Consider the following 8,981-nt stretch of genomic DNA (forward strand, 5'->3'; position numbering starts at 1 on the left):
TTGCCATTCTTGACCTGGGAGTGTTTGAGTTTAGGATTTGTCGCTTTTTTAAGTTAATTTCAATTAATTGCGTGATATTTATACAACAGGAAGTTCATTTATTTACTAGATGACGTACGAATTAATAACACCTATTTGTTTAGATGAGCCATCACATCGAATAATTTTTACGTAAGTAGTTCAATCAAGTCGAAATGACAAGCGGAAAATAAGCAAGCTTACGAGCAAGACTACACACATCATTCATAATTTTGATGATGTCTCTCATTAAAAGCCACAAAAACTAAGCCGAATGGTTTCTATACCGTAAATCACTCGATTTTAACGGTGAATTTAAAATTTTCAAGAATGTAACTACTTGACGCCGTTTAATGAACTTTACCCACGTTTTAATTTATTTTATCTTGCCATTTATTTATTACGTTAGGTTTTACTACTGCTACCTGTAGAGTTCGGTATGATTCGTGCGAAATGTCAAAACCACCATAAGTGTAAATTACAACTTTTATCAAAAGTTATTACAAGCTCAATCAATTGGCAGATTTTCATTATTTTTTCACAGTCTGTTATTGTTTTTTTTTCTTAATTTTATTAGTTTTTTATTACACTTTTTTTAGTTAGTTAACTACCAAGTTAGTTTAGAAGTTTAAAAGTTTCTATCACCAAATTATTTAGATTTTGAGTTAGAAAATGAGTAAAAAAATCCGGTTATGTTACAAGGTGAGCAGTTAATGATAGTTATTAGCGGTAATAATTCGTGATCCAATACCGATGGAGGTGCAATTTGGTGATAGCGAATCCTGTAGAAAGGAAATACTTTCATTTGTAATTTAAATAATACATGAACGGAAAAGCTAGTAATAAATTGCGCTCAATTTGTCGTAATTTCGAATATCTCTCACAGTTGACAATCAGAGATTAATTAAACGCAAGAGAACCATGGGAAATAATCCAGTGTGTCCTTGCAATTTTGAGTAATAATTTTCGACCTTGATTGCATGCTCGCAGGAAGTAAAACGAACTAATTCCCCTCATATGGTCGAATTTATTCCGGCATTACCGTAATCCGTGTAGGCGAATACGTAGAAAAGGAATATCTATCTAGTGGAATGTTGTAACGGTTTCTGAGATTTAGTTATCGTGTCGATAGCACAACACTTTTCCTAGAGCATAATTCGTGCCAAAGTGAATAGTGATAACCCCACAATCAATTAAAATGCCGATCAGTCGTCGGACACAATCTCAAAATTAATCTGATATTATATAGGATAACCAGTTTCGAGCATTGTTAAAATACAAGTTACTTGATATGGCAAGAGGCGAGAAAAGCCAGTGACAACAAACGCGGCCCCCAAACTCTTACTTTTATTGGCTTTTATACTTACAATTTCATTCGATATTATATAAGAAGAAAAACCGAAAGGAATGAATAAATCGCTGCCTACGATCATGTTAATTTACTCGTGGAGAACAATAAGCAATTATTGGATTCGCTGTAATTACAAAGAGACGACAGATATTCATTTATCTTCCTTCGGATTGTTGGAGAACAAAGCGATTTCAATCGGGATTTCGTTAACAATTTTTGATTTTTTAATAGTTGGCAAAATGTGTCAATAACCACAGTTACGATCATTATTTGAGATAAAGATCACACAGCTCGCGTAATCGATAATGTTGTTGGGAATAAATGGTTGCGTAAATCAGAGAATTAACGATTTCTTTTCTATAAAAACATCACTTATATTGTGTGACCTGGATGGCTGCTAATAATATCGAGAAAATAAGCAATAACGAGCAAATGTTCGAGGTAATCATATTTTTTGTAGGCGATTTGGTTCAATTCAGACTAAAATTTTTTCGCATTTTAATTATTAAAGATTTACTGACTTGTTTTACGAAATTGTATTTTAGATTTTCGTATTTTCATGCAAATTAGCGTTTGAAAAGGTTGAATTATATATTTTTCGAAATTTTTTTGACAAATTTGACAAACATTTCTAGTGAATTTACTTAAATTTGGCAAAAAACTTAAATTTTTTTAACTCAAAAACCGGCTGAAATGCTTAAGAAAGGATAAAATTGTATCATTTTCGACCAATTTTGGTGATTTTTCGGCTAATTTCAAAAAAATACTTTTAAATGAGTTTCTGACTGAAAAAACATGCTCAAACACCTGAAAATTTGGTGTTTTTTACAAAAAAAAAACTTTTTATAATGAAAAATCTGTATAAGCATATTAAATAAGTATAGATAAGAACATTTTTGAGCTTAAATTAGCCTAATTTTGACGAAATTAATTACATTTAATTGAAAAATACGTTAAAAAACAATTTTTCTGAAAGAAAACTGTCTAAGTTTTCAGCTCAAAAAATCGGTAAACTTAAATGGTTGAAATAAAATTATTTTCGATATAACTTCGTGTGTATAAAACTTAAAAACTTCATGTTTATACAAAAGCGTACAAAATTAGAAGAAAGGCTAAAAGGCGTTTAATTTTTGTTTAAAAATTAACGTAATTCCGTTGAATAAATTCATTTTGTATAAACTAGAATAACATAACTAGATAAATGACCAAAACAAACATCGAGGTCAAACGCTTCAAAACAACATTTTATGCGTTTATTTCTGCTAAAACAGTGAAGTTATTCTTTCACCTTTGTTTGTTTTATTGTAGCAATGAATACTTCTTTGTGCCACGTCCAAAAATGATCAGTTTTTTGCCAAATTTCCCGTTTTGACTAACGGAGTCTCGACAATTGCTAATTGACAAAAAACGAACATATGGTGCGTTAACAAAAATTGCTGTAATTTGGAAATAACAACAGTTAGATTGACTTGCACATAACTTAATTGGGTTAATGATTAATTGATACCTACCCTTACCACATTCATTAAAACGAACGACATACAAACACCAAAAACACAAAAAAAACATCTTGACAATCCATGCTGGGTTTTGTGTTTTGTTGTGTGTGAAGGGGCTGTGTAAGAAGAAGCACTAGGATGCAAAGGCAACTCCCCTAGACATACCACTACGTCACATCACACGGTGTTGACAATGCGTGTTATGCGACCTAGTGGCGGGACCTTGGGAGCAAAAATACGAGCACCACCACCACCACCACCACCATGCAAGACCTTCTACATCGGGCGCATCTTTGTGATCTAGCTAAGTACCTACTCCAAATGGATATCAATTGCAAAACGTATTTGCTGAAGAGTACAACTCGAATAAATTTCCATAAGTAATGTGCAAGCAAATAACAAACACAAGCAGCAGCAAAGTGAATCATGCTCTCTGTGGGTTGATGTTACAAAAATTTTGGGCGAGTTGGCGAGCCGCCACTGCCTTCACACATGCAATCAATACCAATTATTCAATTAACGCAATCCGAGATGCGATCATTTCAATAATTTCAAACATGCGAACACAAGCGCAAAAACAACACGAGCTGGACATCATTAACGTGGCTAAGAAATCGAACTTGTTGCACTTGAAGCACTGTCATAACACATTTATTATTTCAATCAGGAGTGGTACAGTCACCGAAAACGAAAATGATGCGGTGTTGAACTCAATTTTTTTTGAGTATTTGAACCCATTTTCCAGTTAGAAACCAACTTATTATTTATTATTAAGAGTAATGCATAAAAGCACCAAAACAGACCGAAAATTTTTTGTCTTTTTCCTAGAGTTTTTTGAGGTCAAAACAAAACTTTTTCAATTAACTTCGCTTACACTAGCTCGAAAATCACGAAATTTGATCGAAACTGATATTATTTTATCTATTTCACTCGACTTAGGTGGTTTTTGAGCGAAATTTCAAAAATAAGCCGAAAAACCATCGAGTTTGGTCGAAAAATGTGTTATTTTTTTATATTTTTATTTATTGATTTATTCGAATAGAACATTCTTTTTCCTTTTCTGAATATTTTTTCCGACATGAGACCGCAAAATTATAAATTTACATCGAAAATTTTCTTATTTTTGCCTTTTTTGAGCACGTTTTTCAGTAAAAGAAACTCGATTATTTCGTAAAATTTCGTTAAACACGATCCAAAAAGTCACCCAATTATATCTTTCTTGGATCAAGACTAATTTTGTGTGAAATTTTGAGAAAAATGACAAAATTTGGCCCAAAAAAGAGTTTTAACACGTTTTTAAGTTTCATTACCTAAATAATAAACCGAGCCGAAACATCACATGATTGATTTTTTTATTTTAAGAAAAATTTAAGCAAAAAGTACACAGCCGATAAATAATTGATTGCAATCGCATTTTTAAACGGCTTTTAAAGTCAAATTTCACTTTGATTAACCGCGCCATAAATCAAGATAAAAACGAGATTTATGTTATTACAAATTTTTGACCATTTAACATGCTTTAAGTTGGGTTAATTTATTTAGAAATGAGATGGCAACGAGATAACGCAAAAAAATGGATTCCGAAAGTGTTTCAAACAAATCGTTTTTTGCTTAATTCATTCATTAAACTAGTTTATCACAAGATGAATATTTAATTTTGAATTAAATGCCCATTATACGTCCACGTCATTTTTCATTTATGTTTCATACTCTTATCGATTTATTGAGTGGTTTTGTTTAAAATATTTCCTTTATTATGAGTGAGCCACCACCTGTTGTGAATAAAAAATTAATCGAATTGTAGAAATGACGAGTGTGAAAGTCACTTTTCGCCAACGAGTTCTAATCAAAAGCATAATAATCAATCCTGATTAGCAGATTTTGCTTGCCCGAAAATGTGCTGAGTAAGAAAGTCAAAAGGTCCGGCCTCGGGCGACCGTAACAAGAAAAAAATCATTTAAATTAATTGGAAACCGATTGGCCGCCTCATGCGTTCATTAAAATTCCGCTTTGATAAAATTTGGGCGTTTTTTTTTCGCCATTTCCGTACAAATTTCCCATCCAGCAATCGACGAGTGGGTGGGTGTACGGAAGCAGCGAAATATCAATTAAAGGATTCATCAAGGATTTATCAAGCGAGTGCTGGATTTATTTTCCATTTCCTTATTATACGAACTGAAACACGGTTATCTAGTTCTAGTTGCTAATTAATGTAATGCATTATAAAAGCGAGCGAACACGGCTACCTGTTTCCAACAACCAACTTTTAATGTACGATGCGATAAAGGATAGATTGACCGAACGCAGATCATTTACCACTAATATTAATTAGCGCTGATTTCAGACCAACGCTCGCACGTTACGAAGCCTGAAAAAACAAAGGGGACTCCCCTAACGATCATAAAATTAATCCATAATTTTGGTAGCTATTGGCAATAACACACTTCAATATATTTTCACCCTTATTTCAGGCTTTTTCTTGGTTGTGTTTGCACATTTTTATTACTGACGTAAATCACATACAAAAAATTCTAGCAATAAAACACAAATTAAATTGGACAAGTGTTTTTTTAAAAAATCTCAGGATTTTATTCGTTAAAAACAAACTGAAAATTTAGCAAATTTGCCAAATTAGACTAAACATTGATTTTTTTGTATTTTTCTAGTGACTGAAAATTTTTGTTAAAACCGATTGAAAAATTATTTAGTCTGTTTTGCTTTACTTAGCTTGTCTTAAAAACCAACAGAAACGATGTATTTAAAGTAAAAATTAATAAAAGTAAAACAGGTTTTTTTAACTTATTAAGTATCAAATAATGAAGAACTGTGAGTCACTATTCATTAGTCATCACAGACAGATGAAATTTTTGTCAAATATCAAACGGTTTTCATTTAAATTTGTATTCTAATAGATTTAACAAACATTTTACAAAAAACTTTCATTCGAAAAATAATTAAAAATCGTAGCAAAATTGGATAAAAATCCTTTTATAAACATTTTGAAAAACTAGTTGAAAAAATTAAGTGAAGAAATTTACCTGAAGTTTCTTCTAGGTTTCCATTTTCCAATTTTTTGATACATTTTTGAGAAGAACTCAAGCACAAAAATGTTCAAAATTTCCACTCCAAAAAATAAGAAAAGACAATGGCATTCAGTAATGTTTGCTTGTTTTCGCCTTGACTGAATTTTGTAAAAAATCAATTCAAACAATTCGTTCTGCATATTGCGGTTTTCGCTTGAATATTTGCGATTTAATTGTTGCAAAATCTCAAGTGGAACAAAATAAACACATTCCTTTAATCCTCTCGTTTTTGCCTCGCTTATTCCGAGCTGGAATTAAGTAAGAAAAAGCAATAACCGAGTGAAAGATGGCAATTACGTCCAGGATATCGCTTTAAATCCTAATCGGGGCAAGTTTGGGAGCTTGGACGCACCAAAAAAGAGAAATTTGCAAGTGTGTCATGATGTAACCGAAAAGTAAAAGCTTTTGGCGAACGAAAAAAAGTGTGTGCTTTACCTTAAGACAGGCGGGCGTCTTGGAGGCCGCTCGGTGTCCTTGCAATCCTTGAAGAGACAAGAGTTAAAATCCAAAAATGCAAGTCTATCACAACACACCGGTCGATATTTGCGTAACAGATATAACTTTTAAAAAACTTGCCAGAGTACCGCTACAATAACACCATCACAGTTACCGTTCACTTTGAGCGCCCAAGTTCAACTGATCCTTCTGGTGGAGCTCTCGAAGAACCAATGAGTTGTTCCACCTTTTGGTTCAGTCGAGCGCTAGTTGTTGCAATTGCAAAACAACCAAAGTGCCGAGTTTGACGATTTTTACACCGGGGATTAGATTATGCGTTCGTTGTTAGTGCAAACCCTCGAAAAGCGAGCGTTTCGCAATGTGATAGGGGTTAATGGTCAAAGAGACGACGGTCGTTGAAATTAAACTCGTTTCCTGTTGATGATTTTGCTACTTTTGCTGCTTGCTTGCTTGCTTTATCGATGTAATCAATTTCAACATGAAACGCGATGACGAAGACGAAACTCGGTGCTTGACTCGAACTTTTTCCAAAATTATATACAACTTCCAAAAAGTTGTTACATCACCGGTTATTTGCATATTGAACCGCGACGTTAACCTTTGATCCACTGAAACCCAATATTTTTTTTAAATGCCGATTTTTCGCGAGATATGATCATGACTTTCTTTTGTGTTTGAATGAATGATATAATCAGCAAAGTGAGCAACGTTCCAAATTTGTGTACTTTAAGGGTAAATATTGATTTTTAGCATTGACACTGGACTAATCACCTCGAGTGCTAACCAACAGGTGTGTTAGCATTGTTATTAGGTGTTGGGTTTCTCTTTCAAACTGAATTTTTGGAAAAAAAATATTTACGAATTTTTTTCTGAATTTTTGTTAAATAAAATGTTTTCTGGCTATATTCGAGAAAGTTTCCTAACCAATTTTAAAAGCCACTTGAAAGCATGAAATAAACCAATTAATGAACATTTTTAACTCGAATTACTTCCATTCATTAGATACATTGTTCGGTACAATATAGGGTGTTTCCAGCTTTATAAGCACCAAAAAATTTCTAGTTTAGCTTTTTATTAACAAAATAAACAATGTGCTTGTTTCGTTCTTGAGCGAAATTATTCGAAAAAACACGAAATTTGGTTGAAAATCATGCTTTTTGACCTTTGAAGATCTAAGTTTTTGCGAGCTTTTTTGGAAAATCACCAAACTGAATCTATAATTACATTATTTTTGGCTTTTTTCGACTTGTAATTTTAGCACTTTTTTCATCAAGAAATGCAATTATTTCTCAAATTGAAAACAAGCTGAGAATTTACCAAATTAGGTAAAAAAATTTGACAATTTTTGCCTTGTTAGAATGTTTAAAGATCTTCTTCCCCAAAGTTTTGCTAAAAACTTTACTGTTTCCCTTCGATTTAGCTTGTTTTTTAGCCGAAATAATTCGAAAAAACACAAATTTTTTTATTTTTTTTAAAGCACGTTGTACAACAATTTTTTTATTTATGTTCTTTTATTTTTTTAAAAGAAGAATAATTTGAAAATCATTTTTAAAATGTGGTTTTTAGAAAACAGGCACAAAAATTTGTCAACCTGAAACATCTTGCTTATGCAACCCGATTACACAGTCCACCAGACAAATATTGGAGAAAATCTCCAAATTATCTTTTGATATTCCTCTCAAATAATTCTTTAACTGAAAGCCACAAACATGAAACACTTAACAAACAACTATTTTAGTAGAATTTATTTATTTTAGCGAAATTTTTGTTACCTCTGACAAGAGACATAATTGGTCAAGAGTCACGTGTTTGCAACAAAACGCCACCTTTAGGCGAGTATACTGTCAAGAAAAGTCAATACAGTGGTACTAAACATGTCAGTTGACTTGCGCAAAATCTAGTTACTAAAATGTCACACTAAACAAAGCTTAATTTTTGGAATTTTTTATTTTCGAAAAAAGTAGTGCTACAATTTGTGTTAAATTATTGTGGAATAACATATAGTGAATTTTTCATTAAAAATTATGGTATACTCGTTAAACAATTTTTAGTGTAATATAATAATAATAAAACATTAAACATAGTTCAATAAATTATTTAAAAAACTGTTTTCCCATCATTTTTTGGACCAATCGGGGTTTAATTAGACAAGATAATTAAGCAAATAATTTATTAAAGAAACACCATAAAACATCCGCGATTTAGGCGACAAATGTAAACACAAAATTTTATTTAAAATAAATAAATATAACTAGAAAAAAATGTTATTGTCTTGTGTTTTTTTGTGGTGGATGGCGTCATTAGAGGCAGGTCCGCATCAATCTAAAAATTGAAAAAAAAATTGCATAAAAGGTCGTAATTCGAGCCCGAAATTTATATTTTTAAGTGGATTTTTGCGTAAAATTTTATCTTGAAAGTGGCTCACTTTGCAGATTTTGAGGGAATGCCGGAACTTGCGGTTTGACCCAACCCTTTGTGCAACAACAAAACGATTTACAAATAATTATACAAAAATATCATATCTGCAGTTGCGAGTCGAGTAAAAGCGCAAATTCGTAAAGAAAGAAATTAACT

General features: G+C 32.0%; 1 protein-coding gene and 1 non-coding gene across 9 annotated transcripts in view; both read right to left on the reverse strand.

Moving 5' to 3' along the window:
* The window catches only part of Prosap (prosap), a 33,867-nt gene extending 25,027 nt beyond the window's left edge, over positions 1-8,840 (reverse strand). For 6 of the 8 annotated variants that reach the window (XM_015979387.2, XM_015979384.2, XM_008193338.3 and 3 more), the window contains exon 1: positions 6,387-8,840. The gene's annotated coding sequence lies outside the window, so the exon portion shown is untranslated. The remainder of the gene's footprint in view (positions 1-6,386) is intronic. The other 2 variants (XM_064358802.1, XM_008193335.3) reach the window with 1 other exon arrangement.
* Positions 3,013-3,104, reverse strand: Mir989 (microRNA mir-989). The gene has a single exon (NR_038719.1). It is a non-coding gene; the product is annotated as a microRNA mir-989 (primary transcript).
* Positions 8,841-8,981: the final 141 nt, after the last annotated feature.

The sequence above is a fragment of the Tribolium castaneum genome, chromosome 9 (assembly GCF_031307605.1).
Source record: "Tribolium castaneum strain GA2 chromosome 9, icTriCast1.1, whole genome shotgun sequence".
In the NCBI taxonomy this organism is placed as follows: Eukaryota; Metazoa; Arthropoda; class Insecta; order Coleoptera; family Tenebrionidae; genus Tribolium; species Tribolium castaneum.